At 37.0% G+C, this 25,201-nt stretch overlaps 1 protein-coding gene across 2 annotated transcripts in view; it reads left to right on the top strand.

Moving 5' to 3' along the window:
- Positions 1–25,201, top strand: part of SLIT2 (slit guidance ligand 2) — a 356,666-nt gene that overhangs the window by 92,928 nt on the left and 238,537 nt on the right. The gene's annotated exons all lie outside the window — the stretch shown is intronic.

The following is a 25,201-nucleotide window of genomic DNA, read 5'->3' as shown; positions in this document are numbered from 1 at the left end:
GTAGCTCATCTCAGTATTTGCATTTCAACCTTTGCATCAGTTTTTTTTTTTTAAAGATTTTATTTATTTATTTATTTGACAGAGAGAAATCACAAGTAGATGGAGAGGCAGACAGAGAGAGACAGAGGGAAGCAGGCTCCCCGCTGAGCAGAGAGCCCGATGTGGGACTCGATCTCAGCATCCTGAGATCATGACCCGAGCCAAAGGCAGCGGCTTAAACCACTGAGCCACCCAGGCGCCCCTGCATCAGTTTTAAAGTAAACTACACCAGTCATGATTTTGTTGTCCTCTAAGCTCTGAATTCTTCAGATATTGGCATAAATAACAGAGGTGGGCATACATCGTGTATTTTTCATTCAAACTGTAAAGGCTCTGAAGTTTTAGACTCTGCTCCTTTAAACTTAACCATCTGTAACATAGTTTAAGTAATAAGGACTGAGTGGAACATGCTTTTGATCTTGAATGATTTTTCCCCCCTTAAAGTAGTTGGTAGAACATTTTCTCATTGATTATGCTTTCTTCCTTGCTTGTTTATTGTTTTAATGGTGTTGTGTCAATATCTTCCAACCCGATTTTTAAAATAACTGAAGTGTCTTCTGTAACCAGTAGATTTCCCAAAGCATATGCACATTTTGGTTTACTAGAGTCAATAATCTCCCTCGTTCTTCTGTGAGAGATATAATGGCTCATGATTATAGCATCATTACATCAGTGCAGCACATCTCAACATTCATTATCGTCTCCCAAAGCTGTCACTCCTACTGATTGCACAGAATGACCTCCGTTATCATCTCTTCCCATAGTCCAGAAAATAAAATTTTACTGAGAATATTAGGTACATCACTGTTATGTGACTATGTAATTTTTTAATTAAAAATCAAAAACTACTAACAGTTATTCAGTTGTCAGAAATACTGTTAAATTTTTCTCTTTGAATATCCAAATTATGGCAACTTTTACTTATAAAAGCAAAATAATGTAGACTGCTATTTTTTTAAGTTCTCCTTTCAGTGTCTTTTAATCCTGCAAATAAAATATTTGAAAAGCTATTAGCCCAACATTGGCAATTATAGTAGACTTTGAAACACAACATTATTGTACGTGATTATTTTGGGGGTTTGGTGTAGTTTGTTTCTTAAGTGGCATAAACGTTGCTTGGCTATGACATGCAGTCTTGATGTTATGATTTTTTTAGGACATGTGTTAGTAATGAGTGTCTGTGAGTACTTATCATGTCACATAAACAATGGTGCTTTAATGAGGTGTTGAAAAATACTCCTGCTTGGGGAGCAGAGTTTGTTTGTAATCATGAATGTCAACAGAGTTCCGTGCATGATAAAGCAGCTTGTGTTTCGATGATTGTCTTCCTGATGGGGACTCCTCCTAGATGTTCTCAGTTCTTGTCTCAGCATTTATGCGTGATTGACATGTGACAATCACAATCCTGGGTTCCATTTGTTTTTTGTTTTTAATCATGGAGATATTTGCATTTCTTTTATAGGAAGAGAATGACATGGCATCTGTTGCTTATTGAATAGACTCTCAGTTTATGCTGGCAAAATGTCAAAGCTGTTTGCCTCTATGTATATGATTTTTCTTAGGGACAGCCATTGCTCTCTGTGTTCTAGTGATTGGTTCAATGTGTTGTACCAGGCACTTAAGGTGTCAGTTACTGAACTTCAGATTGTCACGGTAGTTCATCACGTGATGCGACCTATCCTCTTCTGCCCCTGTCACTCCTGCTGATTGTGCAGAATAGAAGCCATTTCTCACCTTTTCTTTTTTCTTACCGTAACAGATAGAGCTATGTTTTATGCCCCTTTCTTAACTGACATTTGATCCTTTCTGTGATGTTGTTTATTAGGGATTAAGATATTTTCTCACCCAAGTTAACACAAGCTAAAAGGCAGAGCAGTTTGTAAATGCATATTCAATATTGATCACCAAGCTAGAGATTTGGGGTATATAAATATCTCGAATTGGGTAAATGGTGCTTCGTATTTTGGCTGTTGTAAAGAGACTATTAACTTAGACCTTCATGTTTTCTAGTTTTCAAAGCGTATTAATTTCATAACCGATGTTGAAACTTTTCCCTCATCAGAAATATTTGATTGAGTAAACGCATTTACAATACAGACAAAATATTATAGACCAAATACCTTTATAAAACCTACAGTGTGATCAGGAGATGCCACAAGAATGTAGTGTGACATAACAGGGAGAAGAAGCCTTCCATGAGTCCTCAGACCATGGCACCTTCTGCCTTTGTTTAAAGTCTGCTTTTTGACTTAACGGTATTACAGTAGGAAAAATAAGTTTGTACGATTCAGATTTGAGATGCATCTGTGACAGGTGTAGAATTTATGTGCTTTCTAACAGCGAGTTAACACTTGGCAAGGGAAAACTTTAGGCCTTCAGGAAAATGAAAGTTTAAACTTTACAGAAAAACGACTTTATTTTATAACCTGATGAAACTGCAGAATCAGCACATACTCAATTATTTCATTCTGAACTTGCAGAAGATACTCACAAAAAGGAATTCTTGGGGAAAACAACAACAAAAAACTGAGTATAATGACAGTGGTATGAAGCTTCATGGTGATATAATAAGTTTTTTACTGTATCCAGACATGTTATATTAAAAAAAAAAATCTTTCCAAATTGCACAAACATAAAGACAGAGGCCAATGCAAATAATGCAGACATTTAAGAATAAAAGAAAAAGAGCATGTATTTACTTGGAGCAGACACATGCATCATTTACTATGCTCTACACAAAATATTTTATGACGCTATTACCGACTTTTTTTTTTCTTTTTCTTTTTTTTTTTTTGCACTTGGAGAGCTCAGGTGAAGACCTCAGAACCTTATGGGTCCTGAATGCAGCTGCAGATAGCATCTTTTAAAAGAGACAGTGCAGCTGCTTTCCCAGTCTCTTTTGTGCCAGACAAGGAAGTGACTTTCCTTAGAGAAGAGGATTACAGTTATATCCTTAAACGAGGAAACTAGAACCAGATTTCTTTTGTGAACTTGCAGTGGGGATTCTGAAGAAACGTTCTAAACTTTAGCTTATTCTAAACTCAAGTTACTAAGCTTTTGGTAACACTGTGCATTCAACTTTGGAAAGTGATGGGACCACGGAATAATACGAACTTTTCATAACTTACGAATAATCATGCTCGCTGCCTGGGATAAAATGGTTATTTATTCTAAAACCAGAAGAAACAGCAGAGAAAAGTGAGCACTACATTAGCAGTTACTCATATATCCTCTCAGATGTTTCTTTAATTTTGTAATGAATGCTTGCTTTTGCCTTCAAATTAAATCCCAGGCAGGCATTATTTTCTCATTTTTGTATATTGTATAAAAGCACGTAATGCTAAATTAAGATGGAAAGGTAGTGTTTTACCTTCCCTTTCTGGAAAAAAAAAATCAAATATTTATTAACTGCTTTCTATTGTTGTCCTTCTCTTTAGAAAGTAATTTGTGGTCAGTGGAGCCCAGTGGGGAAGCTCCCTTTCCTCCAGATGGCTGTGACATTTGAGAAAACCTTGGAGGATTAAAGGCACTCTAGTGAGCACTCACTGCAAAGTCCTGACACAACTTGACAGTCCTAATCTGGGTCCTGAACTGATTGGATGACCAAGGGCACAAAATTCTCATCCAACTGTGCAATCACCATGCACATTTTTAAGGGCACTAAAAACGTCCCAGAGTTTTGGTGACTGTTTTAAAAAATGAACCTTTTATTCATGGCCTGTCCCTGGAAAGGCTCATGGAGGTACCTTGCATGGCTTTAAAAAACAAACAAAAAAAAACCAACCTGATGATATTTTTGCGTGAATAAGCACAGCATGCTGTAAATGTCTTTACTCTTTATTAAGTAAGGTTTGCAAACAATCTAAATGGTTAAACAGTAGAGGAAACTATAGAAATTGATCTCAGTGAGCAAAGCCCACCAAATCTAATTATATATTGTCACCATCTGCTGAAATATGATAACAGAATTAATACAATTACTGTCAGAATTTCAAAGAAAAAAACTTTTCAAAGAAACTGCAAGTGTGTGACGTGAGAGAGACACACACACACAGAATAGCAGGAGCAAGAAAGAACAGCATCTTATATGTTCCTTCTTTTTTTACTTTCTTTTTACCAATTGTTGTTTAGAATAACTGGAAAGTCTTTTCCTAATTTTTGAGATGATTAAAGTTACCAAGTTTTGGTAATGTGATTTTATTGGTTTGGAATTTTAATTATATCCACTGCAGCTTCCAAAATTACCATGGCAACAGGTGTGTAATTATCAACATTGCACATAGCTTCAATGTATAATGCATTTCTTCTGGTTGAATGAATATTAAATCATACTGCTTAACACCTCCTCTCCTAGTAAAGAGATAAAGCTTTAGCCATGGTCTGTAAATTGATCCTGCTTCTATAGATCCCTCTTACTAAAAAAGCCATTGAATGGGGTAATTTGTGCCTTCGAGGGTTTTCTGAATTTATAAGAGCCTGACAGAAAGCTGGTTTTATTTCATTTGGTGGAAAAAAAAAAAAAAAAGGTGATGTGTTTAATTACTACTCATATTTCTTTGGTAGAATTTTCTCTGAGAGAATATTCTGCTGTCGTTTTGGTTGCAAGGTGTGTGTTCATGACTGATGACATCTTAAAGGCATTTTCTTAAGAGCAACTTGTAGGGGCTGTTGTTTGTAACAAATGCTGGTGGTCTTTGTATGAAACACATAGGAAGTGAAACCTTTGAATTAAAACATAAGAAACTATGTTTTCATTATGTATAACATGTTCTGTATGTTACAATTGAAACAAATATAGTCATCTAATGCATATCAAGTATAAGAAGATAGTATAATCCATGACTTTTTAGTGAAGGTTAAATTTCACTTTGTATCTAATATTTCAGGTGGTCTCTTCAGACTGATTTCCATCTGTAAACAGGTCAGAGGGTGAATGATTATCTATCAGATACTGGTTTTTATATACCTCTGATTATTATCAAGCTCAGTTTTCTTCTTAAGTCGCTAATAAAATAGACAACAGTTTATTTTGATTATTATTACTATTATTTTTTGGTCATCTAATGTAATTTAATTCATAAGCCCATTGTATACATTTGACTTTAAAAGTGAGACTTTTAAAGAGCTAACATTGCCAGAAATCTGCTTATGTTTAAACTACATAGCTCAAATAAACAATACTGTAAATTGCAGTAGCTGTAAATAATACTGTTAAATAGGAAGCCAGCTAAATGATTACAAAACTATCTGGATTGCTTTATTATTCAGTCTCTGTTTTTAATGGCCATTTTATTCTGGAATGCCTTTCAGTAACTTGAGATCATTAAAAGAAACATAGGAATCAATGTTAGAACACAAGTTAGCATAAGTAGATATATTTAAAACTTGGGGTCTAGACCCTTGGGTTTCTAAGAGAGATGTTTCTACAAAAGAGTAGAGAAAGGCTATAGGCTATATGTGACCTTTTTCTACTCTGCTGCTCCCTTTCTATTTCAGCAAAATATCCCAGGATAGAATACCATTTAAGTATTATTAATTTTCATTTTACTGTGTTTCCATTTTCACGCTAAGATGTGTACCAAAGTCCAGATTACCAGTGGTCCAAGATCAGATCACCTAGCTCCATATTGATGCTGCATAAGAAATAGCTTCTACCACACTGTAGTGATAACATGGATTGATAACTAAGGAAGAGGTGAATGTTTTATTCACGCCAACAGGTTCACCATTGCTCAAGTAGTGTCCATTGCATTGAAAGCCATGGGAAAAACAGGGAGGCTATACTGATTTTCTCTTGTCTAGTATTTCTCTACTATTTATTTTAGCTCATATTTAAACTGTTGGTTTTTTTTTTTTTTTTAAGGATAAATGCGTTCGCGCAAAAGCGCGCGCGCGCGCGCACGGACGCGCGCGCGCGCACACACACACACACACACACACACAGTATTTCTGCAGACTCCCCTTTAATGGATCTGTGCCAGTGTTAGCCATTGTTTCGGTTGCTTGTGGCTGCTCAACTGTGCAAGGTTGCCTGGAAACGCTCCTTCTTCAGCGCAAAGCTCTTCAGCCACTTTCCATACCTCCCAGTCCAGGGCTTAAGGATTCAGGAAATCTAGCCACTAGTGTTTCTGTTTGAAATCTCTTTAGTAAACTAATGATCTTGTACATGTAAAAAACAGCTTCCCGGTTTATGGGGTGTGCATGTTTGAAACAAAGCAAAAACTTCCAAAATTTTTAACATTGTTGTTACAAGTTGAGACAAATCAAACGTTTCCTTTTCAAGTACACTTGATACAAATTTTTGTGATGCTAGTATTTTGTAGTGTAGAATATTGTTTCAAAATACTTAAAATTAACACCTACTGTAATCTCTCTGTCTGGAAATTGGACTCTGTCCCTATCAAGATTGTGTCATATCCCTATTACCTGTTTAAACTGCGAAAGGTTGAAAATCAGAGATCTTGATTTGGAAATTTAATGCTTTTATTATGTTTTAAAATAAGTACCAAAAAGAAGTACGATTATTAGGTAATAGAAGATGATGATTTTTCACTTTCTTCCTTGGTTAAATTTGTTTGAGTTAATCTTGAAGATTTTGGGAAATCGGTGTGATGAATAAACAGTATTGTTATAATTGTCCTTAGTTGGCTTCATATTAAGTCATTTTCTCCTTTAAAGTAGAGCTCTGCCACTTTGACACAAATTGAAAATACTTTTGATTTGAATTTTCCACTCTTTGTCCAAATTCTTAATTCTAAACTATATTGGGAATATTATAGCATCATGTATGAGTTAAATATGTTACTACATAATACCTGTACGCCATTATTAGCTTTAAAAAGAAACATCTTTTTTCAAAGACACTAGGCAATTTTCAGTCTTTCTCTTTTGTTAAACGTAGTGAGAAATTATTGGTTTGTGATACAGGATAAGAAAGGAAAGATGTGCTCTGCAATGTTTGAAAGATATACTATCATCAGATATGATCAGATATGTATAACCTAAATTTAAAATTAGTTAGACTTTGGTTTCCTAATGGTTTTTTCTTTTTCTAGCTCACCATCAAATTCTGTCAGTAATTTTAATTGTGCAACATTAATATTGCCAACAACACACCCTTTGATAGCTATTAGTAAATTACATCAATTAAATTAGTTATTAGATATTGCAATTTCTCTGTAATATCATGTGCATTCAAATTTATTTGAAGATGTTCCCCTGATTTAATTTTTTTTAATTTTTAATTTTTTCAAATTTTTTTAGATTTTAAATTTTACATTTTTAAAATTTTTAAATTTTTTTTAAATTTTAATTTTTTTCAAATTTTTAATTTGATTTAATTAAACAGTTACTTCTGATGCATGGATTTTAGTTGCTGCATAAATGCATCTTAAGGGTATTCATAATGCTAATTTTCAGTTTTAAATGCCCATGCGGCCAGTGGTTTACTGACTTGGATTTATTCATATGTTGTTTCTGAGGATAAGAATTTAAATCATTGGTTAAGAAAATCAGATATAGTTCTTCATATTCTTTCTCATTCTCTATTTTCTTAAGCCTAAGTGTCCCTCAGGATAGATCATTGGATCTATTTGTCAATTGCTGATGAAATTTCTTCAGTTAATGTAAGTTATATTTTAGATATCATAAAGTGATCAGATTACAACGGCATATTGGGAGCAAACTGGAGGAATAAAGCAGAGACATATGCTACCTGTTTCAGTGGGCATCTACTCTATTTTTAAGGCAGAACAATTAATTGTGGGTTACAGGTTACTTTAGCAAATTGAAATGTGGTGTTCTGGTTGTTATTAGGGTGAGATTCTGATTTGCATGTGAATTTGAATTGATAAAGTCGGTGGAATATCAAAATAAGCTTACTGTGATGATTTTATCAAGGAGAAGATAATTATCAAGGAGAAGATGAGAGAAATAGTTCAAATGCTTACTCTTTGTAAGACGATCTGTCTCCAGAATGTTTTACCTGTTTTATTTCTCTCAATTTGAAGAATGGCCCTGTGATTTAGTATTGCTACCATTTTGAAAATTGAGAAACTCATGCTTATGGAGGTTAATTAAACTCAGCTTCCTCCCAGTCATTTCTTATTCCAGAGGATATTAGTTTTCACTGCACCTCTAACTTCCTCATTAATAATAGGAAGAGATGAGCTCTCCCATGGCATAGAAAATGATCCCCTTAAATCATCTGATATTTCCATGGAAACCAGGAAAAATACACTGGATCTTTGAGGATCATTACATGCCAAGCCCACAGCAAGAGATGCAGAGATAAGTTAATACATGGTCTCTGACTCCATGGAACTTCTCTCCATGAAAATTACAATTGTAAAAAGTCATTATAATCCACTATGATAATCGTGAAGGCAGGGTTTAACGTCCTGTCGCAGTAATGAAGGCTTCATTGAGAAGGTGGCCTTTGAGTAGACTCCTCAAGGATGTGTTCATGAACATAGTTCAAAAGTAAGTTCAAAAGTAGTGAAAGGAGGGACAATTCAGTCTGGAGCAGAGGCACAGAAAGGTGGGTGAGCAGTCCCACTTGCCAACAGAGAGTGTGTTTTGTTAGGTCCAGAGAGCTTCCTGATTAGGTTTGTAGATTCAGGATCACAAAGGGCCTTGCATGGTGTGCTGAATTTCAAGTATTGAGGTATTCACATACCATCTTGCTGGATAAAGAGGTGATCTACAAAGCACTTACTAATTATACACTGAGAGTTTCAGATGCATCTGGTGGAAGATTGCATTTGTGGTAGTGAAGCGGATATGGTTAAGGGAGAGAGTTTCAAGTCAGTAATATCAGTAAGATAACATTACCCTTTTCTAAGGATCTTGGGCTCTAGGCAAGCAGTTCTGGGGTTTGAGCCAAGCACAGGAACGAAACCAGAAAAGGGGTATGCAGAAATCTTGAATCAAAGTCATTTATATATTTTAAAAACATCTTTGAATCTTTGCTTTTAATTCTTTGAGGTGAGAAGTTTAGATGTGTTTGAAAGTGGGAGGGATGGCCGTTCACTTTTGTGCTTGATCTTCCCCTTGGAACTTCCAGAGGGTTTCATCTGCTGATTTCATCCCAGACCAGTGCGGGAGTGCTTTAATATGAGAACCTCATGAGTCCAAATTATGGATATAAGCCTTCCTTTTGACAAGCTATTAAGAAAAAAAGAGGGGAAAGAAGGGAAGAAAGAATGAAGGAGGAAGGGGGAAGAGTCTTTGAATAGCATAATATGAATTTTAAATTAGTGCACCATCTTTGAAAGTAGGTCCCAGAATCCTGAAAGTTCTGTGACCTTGGGTAGGCTGTTTAAACTCTCAGGACCTCAGGGCCCTCTTTTATAAAATAAAGATAATGATTGTATTCCTGTTTTGTGAAATAAGCTTTCTCTTACTCACTGTAAAGTTCTTAGTATGAAAATACTTTGTAAATTTTAATGTACTTAGCAAATGGATTTTCTTCTTGCAGTGAATTCTTAAAGACAATCATTTTACTTTTTTGCCATCTACTTTAGAGGGAACATAGTGCCTCAGAGAATTCAGGAAAATTGTTATACAAATTATGTAAATTATGTAAAAATTTATGTGATAAATTACAGCCAGAATTTGTGGAATAGATGTTAGATTTGTTAATATAATTTACTAAAACCTGTATATGAGACATACTGTTTCCTTAGAAACAATCACAGTTGCAAGAGATGATACCTTTAAAAAAAAAAAAGTGAGTGAGGACCATTTATGGAATGCTTGCTATGTGCTAGTTACCATTTTAAATACACTGCATGCATGAACTCTAATTTTTATAGTCAGCCTGGAGCTACAACCCTATTTTATAAACAAAGAAAATGAAGGTTAGAAAGTTTAAGGAATTGACCTGACATTAAGCAGCTATTACTTATGATGTCAGACTGTATCTGTATTCTCATTTTGTTCATCAATGATCTCAATAATGCTGATCATGGGTAATATTTGATATTTCATTTGCCTTAAAAAGGTTCTCTTAATTTTTACAGATCATTATTTATTTTAATCTTCAACAGATGTATTAGTATAAAAACTCCTCAGGTGAGTGGTTTTCAAACAATGTCAAAAGAATCCCCAGGAATTTCTTGCAGAATATAGTATCTCCATCCAGATTCTTTCCAGGTATATCTCTTTTATATATTATATATTAAAATATATAAAAGAGGTATATTACATATATTATATATATAATATATAAAAGAGGTTCCAGGTATATCTCTTTTATATATTATATATTTTATATATTAGGTTTCATTATTAGAGCACATTCCTTCTTTCCCTTTTTTCCTTCTTCCCTCCTTCTGTTCTCTGCTTCCATCATATATTCCTCTGTTCATCTATCTGTATGCACATCTAGCCAGCCAGCAAATCAACCAGCTGACCAACCAGCCAAACAACTAAAATAATTATACAAATATGTATTTAGACTCTCCATTTATACTAAGCACTGTGTGTGGATAGTAGTCGTGTTCTTATAAAAAAATCTACTAGATTTCTTCAAGTTTTGGAAAATCACGGGGAGTGAATTTAAAGTACAATTTTCTTTAATAAAACTAAGTCCAGATTAAATATTTTGGAAAAATATATATTTTTATATTATATATGTCATCCTTTTCTTTAGAGTGAAAGAAACATCTCCTAAGAGGGAGAGCTTGTGTCCTGCTTTGAGGAGTTACATAGCCCTGGGCTATGGGAAAGCAGATGATGCACTTTCCTATACAGTACAAATTACTACTTCCCCTTTTAATTTTGTATAATCTTCAGGCCAAAAAAGGTGAAGTTTAAAAAAATATATCAGGACTTGATGGTTTTATTGACCTGATCTGGGCTCACAATTTATTAATCTGAATTGACGTGTGGTAGGAAGGTCATTTTTTTTAAATAAAAATCGTTTCTGAAGTGGGAAAATATTCAGTGAACTGTATTTTTACCCTTAAATAGTGCATACTTAAATATCTAAAGTATGCACTATTTTTAAAAACTAAACCTCAAATTAAAGAACAGAACATTTAAAATGTACCGGTACATCAAAAACGCTGGCCTCTTCGGATTGAGTATATCACATTGAAATGCAATAGTGAAAAAAGACAAAATAAATGCACCAGCAAATTTTAAAGTAGGTAAGACCTTTAAAGATTCTACAGCAGGAGACATTTTTTGAGTGGGAAATCTTAAATGTCTCTCAGTGTTGTTGTTGTTGTTTTTTTTTTCTTAATGAGCTTATTCAGGAACTTTAAAGTGATTTTCAACCTTGACTCAAAATTCAAGACCCATGATACATTTCTTGTTTTCTTTTTTGTCTCTTTTCCTGTTCAGTTCTGCCACACTACTTGAAAGAAATACTGAGTAAATGGCTGGTTTCCCTGAGCTTGAAAGTGCTTTCTGAGGAACAGCCTAATTAGCATATGCCTTTCCTCTCCCTCCCTGCCTCCTCTCTCACACTAGATGGCGACCTCCGTGAGGTAGGTTGAGAGAGCATCAGACTACCCTTGAGATTGTTAGACCAGAACAAAGGACATACTGATTTCCAATGAAGAGTTACACTGCTGGTTCTATTCACCTAACTTAAAACTTTTGATGAGTTTGGAGTCCGGGAGTGGAGAGTGGCTGAGGGCAGTGGGGCACCACCCTAACAGGAACATGTTACAAAATCTTGGGGAACACAGTAAGGGTACAGGGTGCTTGAGAGATGTCGGGCTCTGATTGAATACTTTCATTGGATTCTGAGGATTTTTGGGGGGGGGAATGAATCAGCTTGTTTTTCATAGTTTAATTTTCCAAGCCAGTTTTCAAATTGTCATAATTTTAATGTGAGCTATGTGCATATCAGTTGATTTGTATATTCTGAAAGTACTATGTTTTAATTTTTTGTATTTTGCTTTCTCAACGTTGTATGTTTTCAGTCCCCAGAAGTGTGTATATTTTCATTAAAAATACACATTTTTGTATCTAAGGCTGTATTTTAAATACTTATGCATGAACTATAAGCTTTTTCCTGAATTTTATTCTGAAGATTTTGCTTTCCTATTTTTAATGAATTAATTAATTTCAATTAATTTCCTATTTTTGATGAATTAATTAATTTCAACCAAACTTCTGTTATACAACTTAAATATTGACAGTGTTTTTTTTATCTTAATATTAAAATGTTTTCTTTAAACATTTATTTTCCAAGAGGAATGAAAATATTTGAAAGAGAGATTTTAATGTTTAGAAATCACTTTGGGACTCGGTCTTTAAATATTGAAAAATAACAGCATTTAAGGTCTATTAAACTATGATACATGAATAAAAGCAATGAAGTAAAAACAAACCTGGGAACTAGATTCTGCTTCGGATGTCTTGTTAAAAATATGTGTTATTTAGTGGGTAATTTACAGAGAATCTCATGAAAAAGTTAATATAGAGTAAACAACCATGATTTTAAAATCATAGAATACAAATTCGTGATTTATGTTCCTTTCTTAATGTGAAACATGTGTATGACCTTTATACAGCAAAAAATAAAAATATGATTAAGCCAGAATGCCATTATCAAAACAAAACAAAATGAAGATATATTCCATTAATCTGCAGTGATAGTTTAAACTGTGCTAGTTTTTCTTACTATAATTATTTCTGCAGACAAGAGAATAGCTTGGAGGATTTCATATCTGTATTTGCCTAATTTTGTTTCTGTCCTTGGGTTTCACTTCTGTCCCATGGTAATATGTAAAAGTAGGGCCACCTGTTTTCCACTGGGCTTTGAGTTTGGGTAAATTCTTATGACACAGCAATCTATTCTTAATCAGAGTTCTTCTGGAAATCTGAGGTAAGTTAATGGTAACTATAGTAATAATAAGCCGCAGTCAATAAAATGAAAGGCCTTCCAGCAAGACTGCTCCCCTCAGAAAAAGAAAGAAATGTATGAACAGACACACGAACATGCTTTCCAGACTTAAAAGCTTTCTGAATCAAATTTATGAATAAAGATATCAGTTCACTTCCATAAGGATCCAGAAAGAGAGTATTGAAATGTAAATATTGATAGATACCGTCTAGGCAGCATGTATTTTCCTGCAACAAATTATAGGAGAACAGATCATCCTAGAGTAGTGTTTTTAATGAGCTGGAAGTATTTCTGTCTTCAAAAATATTGCTGTGAGTTGCGGAAGGTAGAGGAAAAACTGTTTTTGCTTGACAAATTGCAGCAGTATTTTGGAGTAGTGTTTCCCAGTTTCTATTTTAACTTAGCAATAGGGGAAGTTATTTGCTGGTATATGTGTCAAAAAAAATCAGATCAGAAAGGCCATCTCCAATTGATTTTTCAACTTGAAAGGGACAAGGAAGGGAAAGTTGTTCTTTGCTCTCGTCCATCAGGGTATTAGGCCTGTCAGCTTGTGTGCAAATGCTTTATTCTGAAAAAGTAGACTTTACACTTAGAGAAATACCAAGTTGGACCATTCATGCCCCATGGAGTGTTTGCGAATGGAATAATACGTCTGTGAAGCTAGCTTCTTGCTTCCTGTCTGTCTGCACTTAGGCGAGTGTAAGCATGCATTTTCAATAATGGTTCAAATAATTGAAAAAAATATACAAAGGGTCTTAAAAAATTTTTTTTAAATGGTCTGCATTTCAGGATAGTTGGACTATTCATCCACTAGTTCTGTGCCACAAAGAACTGCAAAAAAGTAAAAGAAAGCTTAGCTGCCCAGTTTATCATTTTAGTAGTTACTTAAGAATGAGAAAGTTTAAAAAAAAAAATCTTAAGTGAAATTAAGTTGTATAACCTAAAAATAAGAAAGCAACCATTTTATCCACAGTTTTCTTTCTCATTTCCATTTCCTTTAATTGGAATTTGTATGCTTAATATTTTAACTTCCATTTTGTGTAATTATATTTGAAACTGTTTCATGTAAGACGCTTTCCCATTCCAGAGGTTATTTTGAGAACAGCTTAAACTTCATTTTTTTCTTACTCATGCATGTAAATTAGCCAGTGCAAGCGAATAGGTTCGGTGAGAAGCCAGGTGTTTTCAGCCACCTAATGACTTACTCCAGACTATGAATTTTATAACCCAAATACTCTTCATTTAATTTTTAAAGTATACTTCCAGGGGTGATTTGAGGGACTAAGAGGTCACGGAATCAAACTGTTAGCACACTATACTGTGAAGTTCTTCCTGGTTTCCCTGCTAAGGTAAGCGAATTTCCGAGAGCTCTTCTCACTCCTGCACTCAGTTCATCCATGAATATGTCGTGTTTTATCCACACATATGTAGAAATGTTACAGCTTCTCTGCTGAATAAAGTTCTGCTCCTCATTTGAATCTTAGTCCTGCACAATTTAGTGCCAGTCTCATTCCAGCTTCAAACCATTCAGTTTACTAAACGTTGTGTCATTCTGCGTCGTCATTCCCAAATCATTTAACAACCTGTTCAGCAGAGGTAAGCGCCAACAGAACAGACATGTGGTTGCTATGTGTTTAACTGCCAGACCTCAGCTCTGACTTTTCTCATATATATTCTGTCATTTCCAGCATCTCTATATCAGTTAAGAATGATTCATGTTATAGAACCTAAAATTTGCTGAATCTTAAACAAACTGATGGCGTTTATGTTAGAAAAGTTTAAAGGTAGGCAGTAAGTTCTTTCTGCTTTTCTGTTGTACCATCTTGAGTATGTTTACTTTTGTCCTCGTGATTGTTACCTCATATTCACATTATGGCTGCTGCATCCCTGACTTTTCTTCCATATTTCCAGGCAAGGAAAATGGTGAAGTAGAAAGGAGTAAAAGTAAAGGGTTGTGTTAGCTTGTTGCATACTTTTTTCTTTTTCTTTTTTCCTTTCAGTAAAGTAGATACTCTCTCAGAATCCCTCCCCAGCAGTCTTGGGCTCACTCTCATTGGCCAGCACTCTATCATAGCTGCCTACCTGTATGTAAGATGGCTGGGGAGAAGGAAATGCTGGTGGGGTTTGGGTCATCAGCTGAACAGTGCCTGACACACTGCCTTTTACTCACACTCATCCCTCCACTTGGAATGTTCTTTATCTCTCATGTGCCTTTCATCCACATTGTATGTACAGGCTGCCGGTATTCTCCCATTGCCTCTTTTTGTATTTTCCTATGGAATATCACTTTGTATCCTCATAATAAGAGACAAATTACTATATCTAGCTACTTGCAGCTCTGTCTTAATCTTAAGGTCAAGAGTATATGAATCAGGATGTTCTCAGTTGCAAGTGTCAAAAAATAATTTTAACTAGATTATCCTATAATTCATTGGTTCATTTAACATGGGAGTCCAGGAATTGCCTGACTTGGGGCATGTCTGGAACCAGAAGCTGAAATGATGTGCCATTATGAGTAACTGTTTGTTCTCCTTCTCATTGTCTTCCGTCTGCCTTCCCTCTCTCCTACACTTTTCCTCTTCAGCTCCTTTACCTCTTGTTTCTTTCATTCTTTATACTTCTTTCTTTTCTGGTTTTTCTCCATTCTAAAATGGGTTTTCAACACACTGGGTAAAATACAGCTCTGTGTGGCTGTTAATTTAACTGGTTTTTCATTACGCCAGAGTCTGGGAACCCCTCTTATTCCCAAGTCCCAAATATTTGTCAAATATTTCTGGAAGACTGTGACCAGCCTTTTGGTGGAAGGACATTATCACCCTTTGACCAGTCACTAGGAGGAGAATAGAATGTTAAGACTGACCAGGCCTAAGCCATATGACCATTCTGGTGGCCCAGGGGTAGGCAGGGACTGAAATGGATTGCCCCACCACAACCATACATGATGTTGGAGAAAATGTTCTGCAAGCAAAATCATAGCTATTGTTTTTCCTATCTTTTTTCACTGCATGTGAATGCCTCTAATGAAGTTAAGTAGGAGCTCAGCAGGTAGTTGAAGAAGGGAATGGTTAAATAGAAGAGGAACTGAACTGTGAGCAAGGGGAGAAAACTGGGTAACGTTTCAGTGTTTGGGGAGCTGTATTTAGATTATGCAATGCCATTTTATATTTTGAATTCATATGAATTCCAAGTAGATAAGTTATTCAATTTTTTTAAAAAATGAGAAAATGAAGCCCAAAATCACATCCAAAAAGTATTACTTCTGCTTTTGTTCTTTCAGCAAATATTTATTGAATGCCTACCCTATGCTAAGGCACAAAGTGGAAGGTGTTTTACTCTTTTGGGGAAGGCAATTGAGATATTTTTCTCTGCACTTAATGAAAATCTTAATTGATAGAGAAAATAACTGGCAATACATAATTAGTATGTATTGGAAAGTATACTTGGGGAACCATTGGTCTCTTTAAAGCTTGTTATAAAATTGTGCAGTGTTATATTCAACCCCAGTGTTTAAAAATAAGAAGCTTTAAAAAAAAAAAAGATGCAGATATTTAACTCCCTTTAAGCTAACCCAATTAAAAAAGGCATCTGATACATTTTTTGGTTTCTCAGAAAGCATCCTAAGCATAAGACTATAACTCCAAATAAAAGAGCTTTATAGTTACACACACTATTTCTCTGTTACCCTGTTGACTGATTTAGAAGGGTTCTGACATGGAAGATTTGAGCATTTCTATCTCCTGACTTTTTTCTACTTGGTTTGAATAACTCAGTTTGTTCAAGACCTCTGAAGGATGCCCCCTGTCTCTGCTGTCAGTGTTTGGGACGAGGAAAGGAAGGGCTTGAAACACGGTAGCCTCCTTGTCACTCCCGCACCTAGTCATTATCTCTCCAGAAATCAGGTGGACTCTGTCAGCCGCACTCCCTGAGGCTGGACCCATTCAGCCCATTCTGGCAGGGATAATAAGGCTGGGAGCTTATTTCAGTGGGCATGCCCTACAACAGCTTTCCTCTTAGTCGTCCTTTGAAGATTGATGGGTTTGCTGAGGGAGACCGATAACACGACTCTCTTTCTCACATTCTCTTTTTTTCCCACTTCTGAAAACTCGATAGCTGTATACACTAAGAAGTCTTCCTTGGCACATTTTGTGTCCCTGCTTTATGTAGTTCTCTAAACATGATTCTTGAAGCCAGGCAACTTTTAATGGGTCTCTTCAGCTAAGCAGAAATCACTTACATAGTCCAGCTCTGTATTGTTCGCTTTTCTATTTTTTTTTTTTTTTTTAGTTCTTAATTATTTTTTATTTTTTTTTTATTTTAAGATTTTATTTCTTTTTTTTTTAATTTTTTATTTTTTATAAACATATATTTTTATCCCCAGGGGTACAGGTCTGTGAATCACCAGGTTTACACACTTCACAGCACTCACCAAAGCACATACCCTCCCCAATGTCCATAATCCCACCCCCTTCTCCCAAACCCCCTCCCCCCAGCAACCCTCAGTTTGTTTTGTGAGATTAAGAGTCACTTATAGTTTGTCTCCCTCCCAATCCCATCTTGTTTCATTTATTCTTCTCCTACCCACTTAAGCCTCCATGTTGCATCACCACTTCCTCATATCATATCTATTTTTGATACGGTGTGATGGGATAGAAGATGGAGTGGGCAGGGGGGCGGGAGGAGGGAGAGATGCAAGAGAATTTCTAAGACTAGTCATTTAACAGATTGACTGAAAGTTCTCAGTAGCCCTCTGCGAAATGAAATTTCTAAACAAAAGTCTTGGCCTTTTTTTTTTTTTAAGGTAATTGAAAATAATTATGTGTTTGCGGTCAACCACCACAATCTCCCTCTATTATAGTACTCAACATAGATGCCACAAGAACAAGTTAATGAGGAGGTATCATGGCAATAACTTTAATTTTTGTCAAGTAAAAATCAATTCAAATAAATCCAGACAATTTGAACACCTACTCTGTGTTCTGGGCCATTGCTGGGATCTGGAAAATTCGTTTAAGTCATATCTATGAACAAAGTTTCAGTCTAGCAGTAGAAGTTTAGAAAAGTAAAGCTTGCTCTTGATAAAATCTCACAGGTGCTCTGCGTGTGATACTTATGGGGAATTAATGGAACCTCTACTTATGACTTCATATGCACTGAGGAAATGTTTTCTATCCTGACTCCAGTTTTAGGAAGGTCCTTGAGAACTTGCAAGATGACAGAAATGGTATTATTTTTTCTCTTGTAACAGGATAGGTATTTACACATCACACTCAGACATACAAAAACAATATTCTATTCTACTTGTGAGGCCTACACAAACTGATGGAGAGAGAAAATCACGTTGCTAAATAAAGCTATTTCAGCCATATTCAGTTTCTGTTGTTCTCTTTCAATTGCCTGCAATTATAGTTAACTCAATCCTCAGTCAATGTGAAGATTCTATGCTAGGTCAAGAACGTGTCATCTTCAATGAGTCCACACTCCTCCTCTTTCTTCCTCAAGACGGCCCTGAGAGCAGAGCTACATTCCCATATCCCATAATAGGAGAGGGAGATGCTTCTGGTCTGTGTGCTGCATGTGTCCTTGTTTGCCTCTGGGATCAGAGATACTGTTTGATACTATTGGAGACAGTGCCTTGTACTTCCCACAAATATCTTATATTCTTGTCCATTTTGGGGTGATAATTCTTACATGGTTTGTGAAAGATGAAGGTTCTTTTGCTTCTCTTTTTTGAGATCCTCAAATGAGAGGAGCCTCGTGGTTTATAGTAGAGATGAGCAAACTGCTGCATGCAAAGAAATTCCACTACCCCCCACCCCCATGGGGCCAAATCCAGCCACACCAACTCATTTACATGCTATCTCTGGCTGTGTCAGTTCTGCAAGAGAGGTAAGTATATTCTACAAAGACTACATGGCACAAAAGCCTAACATATTGATTAACTGGCTCTTTACCCATCCTTGATATGCAGAATCCTTGGTTTGGCCATTTTTTGGCTGTCCTTCTTTTTGACATATTTCATCTTTTCCAGGGAACACAGGAAGACTGGGTCTCATGCCCAGCGTTCTGGGCCAGACAGGATCAAGGAGCTGCGCCAGGTACATCTATCCAGAGATGTCCCTGTTCCTCTCCTGCCTCACTGTTTTTGTGTCACACCATATATAAAAAGGAAGGAGAGCCCCAGCCCGGTCGCAGCCTGCCTCTCTCACTTATCTTACATGGGGGTATTGAAAGTAGCTGTATGTTAAGTTCCTAACCTCTCGGCTGAAGGTCTTTGGAATCTTCTTAGAGATACATACATCATTTTCAACCCAGCTGTGTCCATTCCAAACTTTCTTCTTTCCATGAAAGGCTTCTACTTTGTATTTGGCAGGTGGTGAGAACTTCCCTTACATAAATAACTCAATGTTTTCTCAGGGCCAGCAATAGCACATCATGTGAGAAATGGCTAGAAATGAAACCACTGAATCAGAGCCTCTGGGGGGAGGGGCCCAGTGAGCTGTATTTCGGCAAGCCTTCCAGGTGATTGTCGTGTCTGCCCAAGTTTGAGAACCACTGCCTTGTATCGTATCTGCAGCTAAAGCTAGATTATTTGTATAGTCCAGGTTTCACTCCTGATAAGTCAAAGAGAGCTTTCAAAATGTAGAAAAATGTATTCTCTTGCTACAAAGTTAGGTTGGAGTAGACTTAATTTTTTTTTTAATTAAGTTTTTCTCCTTGCATTTCTGCTCTATTTCTCATTCTCCCCGAGGCACTCAGTGCATCTAGTTAAATAGTAATATACACTCAGGGAAGAAGAATAAATTTCTTGAGAGGCTACAGTGTTTCCGAGTACAACTCCTGTGTGCACTCATGACACAGATTTATCTAGATGGAGTCCATGCCTGGAACCAGTTGGAACTATTTGCCGAGTCAGGAGTTTCAGCCCTAGCCTCTAAGTCTAACAGTAGCTCCCAGATCGGAATCTTCAGCTTACTCAATTTGATTTAGACCTGCTGTGGGCATCCCAAATTTAGCAGTTGTGAAAGGTAATTCCTTGCTTTTCCCCTCAAACCACTCTCTGTTTCTTGAATTGCTGACCTTCTGGTGGCTAGCTGTGGGACAGTGACTACACATCAGTTTTGGAGTGGACTGATCTAGATTAAAATACCAATTTCATCTTGTGTTAATGTTGTGATCTTGGACGACCACACTTTCTAGGTCTATATTTTACAGTCGAAGGAAGAGAAAACATATGCCTGCTAAGTGATATCTAGTATCTTAAACTTGCCCCCTTGTCCACGTCCTCTTAGTGACCAAGTCATAGAAGGCAGTACGCTGTGTTCCCTTCCAGAAATACCCATCCTTTCTACAAATTGCTGCTAGTAACAAAGACTATCTCCATTATTTTGGGGATGGTGTGGTTCTTCCTCCCTCCAGGTGAGCTTACTTCTTAGACCTGCCAGGTATAATGGTGTGGCTCTAGAATGCTCAAGAGCACTGCATATAAGGAGCGTGTTCAGATGTCAGTGAGACTTTGTAAAGGTTGTCCATACACTCTCTCACACGCACACACAACCATGCATACAGCATGCACACTGACGTTGACAGATTCACACACATGTACACACTCACAAATTCTGAGGTTACCCTAACACACGGACCCACTCACACTTATTTACACACATATTTGTATATGCATTATATACAGATTCTTCAACAGAACACACATTTCTTTTTTTTTTTTTTTAAGATTTTATTTATTTATTTGACAGAGATCACAAGTAGGCAGAGATCACAAGTAGGCAGAGAGGCAGGCAGAGAGAGGAGGAAGCAGACTGCTCGCCAAGCAGAGAGCCCGATGCGGGGCTTGATCCCAGGACTGGGATCATGACCTGAGCAGAAGGCAGAGGCTTTAACCCACTGAGCCACCTAGGTGCCCCAGAACACACATTTCTGTAACTGCAGTGAGGAAGGAATGCCTTTCTTCAATCCACATGGAGGTGTCACAGGGGCAGCTCTGCTGTCCTCTCTTACTTTTTCTTCAGCCTCCACAGTGGTTCTCTGAGATGCCACCACCCCTCCAGGTCCTCTGTACCCACGTTCTCAGAGGGGACCATGCATGCTGCAGTCATAGCCTCTTGTACAGTTCGTCTTTCTTACTGACCTGTCACTCACTCCAGACTGAATGATCCCTTGAGATTATCTCTCCTACCCCCCATTGTACCTCACCAAAAGGGAATGTGTAACAAATTACTCTCATCCATTGAATGGATAATAAATATTGGTGTAGGAGCTGTTTTCATTGTGTGTGGATTCAGCTAAAAATACCATGTTCCTGTCAGAATTTCTTAATTTACTTGATTACGTATTTACTTACTTTAATTATAAAGGAAAACTTGATAAAGCATGCCTAACTACTTCTTAGGTTTCATTAATGACTATCCTGGGACATACATTTTTAGCAAAAAGAGAAATTCCAGTTCCCCTTTACTGTTCTCATCATTGTGTTCCCTTGAGTGGATTAGAGGGATCTGGCTGTCTTTCCTTTCAGCCACTTTTAGAGTCATAATATCTAACATTTACAGGGTCCTATTTATTTGTACCACCCACGACATCAGATAATTTTGAAGACTAATTTTTATTTAGTCTTCAAACCAGGCCAGGGGTTGGGTGATTTTTATTCCCATTCTACACATGGGGACAAAATATTTTGAGAGGAATTTGCTTGATGTCAAATGGAGCATAAAGGGCAGAACTTCACTTCAAACCCAAGTGCATCTGCTTTCGGAGTTTGTGCTTTTTTATAACCATGATTGCTGGACATTCTTTTTTGCCCTTATTAAATTTTTAAAACTTAAAGTGGAAAAGGAACCAAAAGAGAAAAGGTGAAACACAGTTTGCTATAACCATTCTTCACACCTTTAAGGAAAGCATGATTTTATTTTACCTCTAAAAGTTAAAAATATATACATATATATTGGTACTCCTACTTCCAAAGTTAGCATTGTTTTATTTGTAAATATAGATGGTTTTTCAGTGTACTGTGTTCTGTAGCATGGATCCTGCTAAATTTTGACTTTTACACTGGGAGACGTCCTTATTTTCTGCTTATGTGCTCCTATTGGTACATTTATTGTCTCGGTTAATTCATTACTTCTGCAAATCCTGGATAGTAAAAAGCAAAGCATAGACAAGGAGATGTTTAAGCCACTCACTATTATGAACTTCAAGTCTCATAATACCAAAATTAAAGGCAGGTAGCTTGATGTTGAGTAGTATTTATCTCTAGAGTTCCAAAGATCTCTTGGAACATATCTCTTTAATTATGAAATACGAGTTTGTTTTAAACGTGTCTGTGGGGGCTTCAGGGTGGCTCAGTCTGTTAAGCGTTTGCCTTCAGCTCAGGTTATGATCCCTGGGTTCTGGAATTGAGTCCCACATTGAGTTCCCTGCTCAGCTGGGAGTCTGTCCCCCCCCTTGCTTGTCCCTCTGCTTCTCACTTGTCCTCTCTCTCTCTCTCGAATAAATAAGTAAAATCTTTAAAAATATTTTTTAAAGATTTTACTTATTTGACAGAGAGAGACAGACAGACAAGGAACACAAGGAAGAGGAGTGTGAGGGGGAGAAGCAGACTCCCTGCTGAGCAGGGAGCTCGATACGGGGTTTGATCTCAGAATCCTGGGATCATGACCTAAGCTGAAGGCAGACGCTTAACAACTGAGCCACCCAGGCACCACTCTTTTAAAAAAATCTTAAAAAAAAAAAAAATAACCAAAAAGCATGTCTACAATGGGATAAACAACTTACAAACTTAATGGAGAGGAGAAGTTGCCTTTAAAGGAACCATAGGTGGATATATTATGGGAACATGTTTACATGCACAAATCTTATTTTCCCATCACCTGCTCAGTTCCTTGTAAATAATAGGTGTTAGATGCTAAATATCGTTATCTTTATATGTGAAGCAGAATTTCTACTCTTAAGTCACTTCTTTCAACTAACACATCTGTCTCTGGTCTCTCTCCCCGTGGCATTTTAGAGTTGCCAGGGACTTTATAATCAAAATTAATTTGGCAGCTTTTCAGAAAGATAGAACCGAATGTTCATTGGAAGAAAATCATCAACTGACACTGCCTCCGTTATCACACTCAAGTCAACCACTTTGCCAGAGTTTATTCTGCTGATGCCTTGCATTAGGTCAGCTTCTCTGGATTTCAGTTTACAGTGATGTGTAACATGAACCCCACGCTTCAAAATGCTTAACTCATTAGTGTGTACCATGTTTCATAAACAGTCTATTCCATTTCCTTTGAAGGAAAGTTTTCAAGAAACTGAAGTATTCTCCTTTCATATATGTCTAATGATAAATAGTATTAAAGTCATGGTATCTGTCATTCTAAAATTATGTCTGTCTTGTCATATAGCCAATATGTACGTGTGTTTAATACACTTGGGCATATGTATTTGGGTTTAATAAAGTTAGCTCCCACAAAATTCCTTAGGGCTTCCCTTGGCATTAATTGACTCATCTGAAAAATATGTATTGAATTGTTTTGATGTGTTAGGCTTGCTTCTAGACGCCACAGATATAACAAGGATCAAGTGTGACCCCTTTCCAGTTATTCCAGAAGCTCAGAATCGACTGGGAGAAACAAATAATTGAATAGCAATTACAATACCACATATTATATGCTTCTCTGGAGTAACACACAGAAGAAGCACAGCCCCATTCCAGGAAAGACTCCGAAATAACAGGTAGCTGGGACCATATGAGGCAAGACGGCTTGGATGGGGGAAACCATGAACAAGGTCTAGAAGAAAGAAGTATTAGCAATCCCTGCATTTTGTTTTCTAGAAATTGTTGCACCTCAGTGAGAGGCAGTCGTACATAGCAATTAAACTCGGGTACTCTGAAGTAAGAAAAGGAGGTCGGTTTGAATCTTAGTCCTGCCACTTAACAGAATGTGCGTCCTTTGCATTACTGCTCTGTGTCTCGGCTTCCCCATTTGTGGAAAGTGGGTTTTGGAATCACACCTACATGACGAGGAGTATGTAGCAAGGGCTATGCAGGGTATGTGCTGAGAAGAACAGACAGCAGGGACATAGAAAGCACTTACACTGTCTTCCAGGGCTGAGTATCAAAGTACCACAGACCAGGGGGTCTTCAACAACAGAGATGGAGGCTTGAAGTCCAAGATCTGACTGCCCACAGGGTTGTTTCTTTCTGAGGCCTGTGAGGGGAGTATCTGTTCCCGCCTCTCTCTTTGGTTTGTTGATGGCTTGTCCTCTCTCCATGCCTCCTCACATCGTCTTCCCTCTGTGCATGTCTCTGTGTCTGAATTTCCCCTTTTCGTAAGAACACCAGTCATACTGGATTGGGATCCACCCTCATGACATCAGCGACAACCCTGTTTCTGTGTAAGGTCACATTCTGAAGTCCTGAGGGTTAGATTTTTGCAGATGAATTTGAGGGGAGGGGAGCAGGGGCACCACTCAATCATAACCAAGCCCAATAAAAAGTGCTTATTTTTTATAAGCACTAAATATATAAACTTGACCCTAAGTCAGGTTTATATATTTTTAAGCTATGGCAGAACATGGAGATCTGCAATTGCAACCAGGTCACTTAGAGCAGCAGAGGAGCATGGCTGGCGTTGCCCTATCTGCCCTCTCACCTCTAAGCCCCTGGAAGGTGAGGGGACTTCAGGGGGCACACAGCATATCCTAGCATGCACTGTAGGCACTCAGGTGCCTTAGCAACTTTTACTTTGCTTAACCTTCTCATTATTTGTATGAAGACAAAGATTGCTTACCAAATAAATGAACTGAAATTAAACTTTAATTTGTCAATTTCCACTTTACCTTAACTCTCTGTGTTTGTGGACTTTTGATCTTGATTGCCATTTTTCTGTTCTTTGGCATTGAATTAGCCTGTCACTAAGCAGCTCAGTCCTTTTCATCACCTAAGAGACAATAGTGTCCTGCTGACCACCTCTCTGATAAATCAAGTGTTTGGCTAATTGAGATCTTCTAACCCATTCCTGCTGCTCCCATCTTGCCCTGCCTTCCACTTTTTCCATTTTTACTTCTCCCTCTGCTTCTCCACCTTCCTTTCTATCAATCTTTCTTTTCCTTTGTCCTTCCTGTCATCCCTCCTCTTCCTTTCCCTTACACAGCTAGTAAGTAGGAAACACAGCTTGACTTATTTCTGAATTCTTGTGTATTAAGACCTTGAAGAGATTGTTGTATGGTTTCTTAGCTGTGACCATATGTAGATTCAGATTTGATGTTCACTCAATACGCTGATCACTTTTCTGCCAG

This window comes from Mustela nivalis, assembly GCF_964662115.1.
Source record: "Mustela nivalis genome assembly, chromosome: 4".
NCBI lineage: Eukaryota > Metazoa > Chordata > Mammalia > Carnivora > Mustelidae > Mustela > Mustela nivalis.
This window is presented reverse-complemented; position numbering and strand designations above follow the sequence as displayed.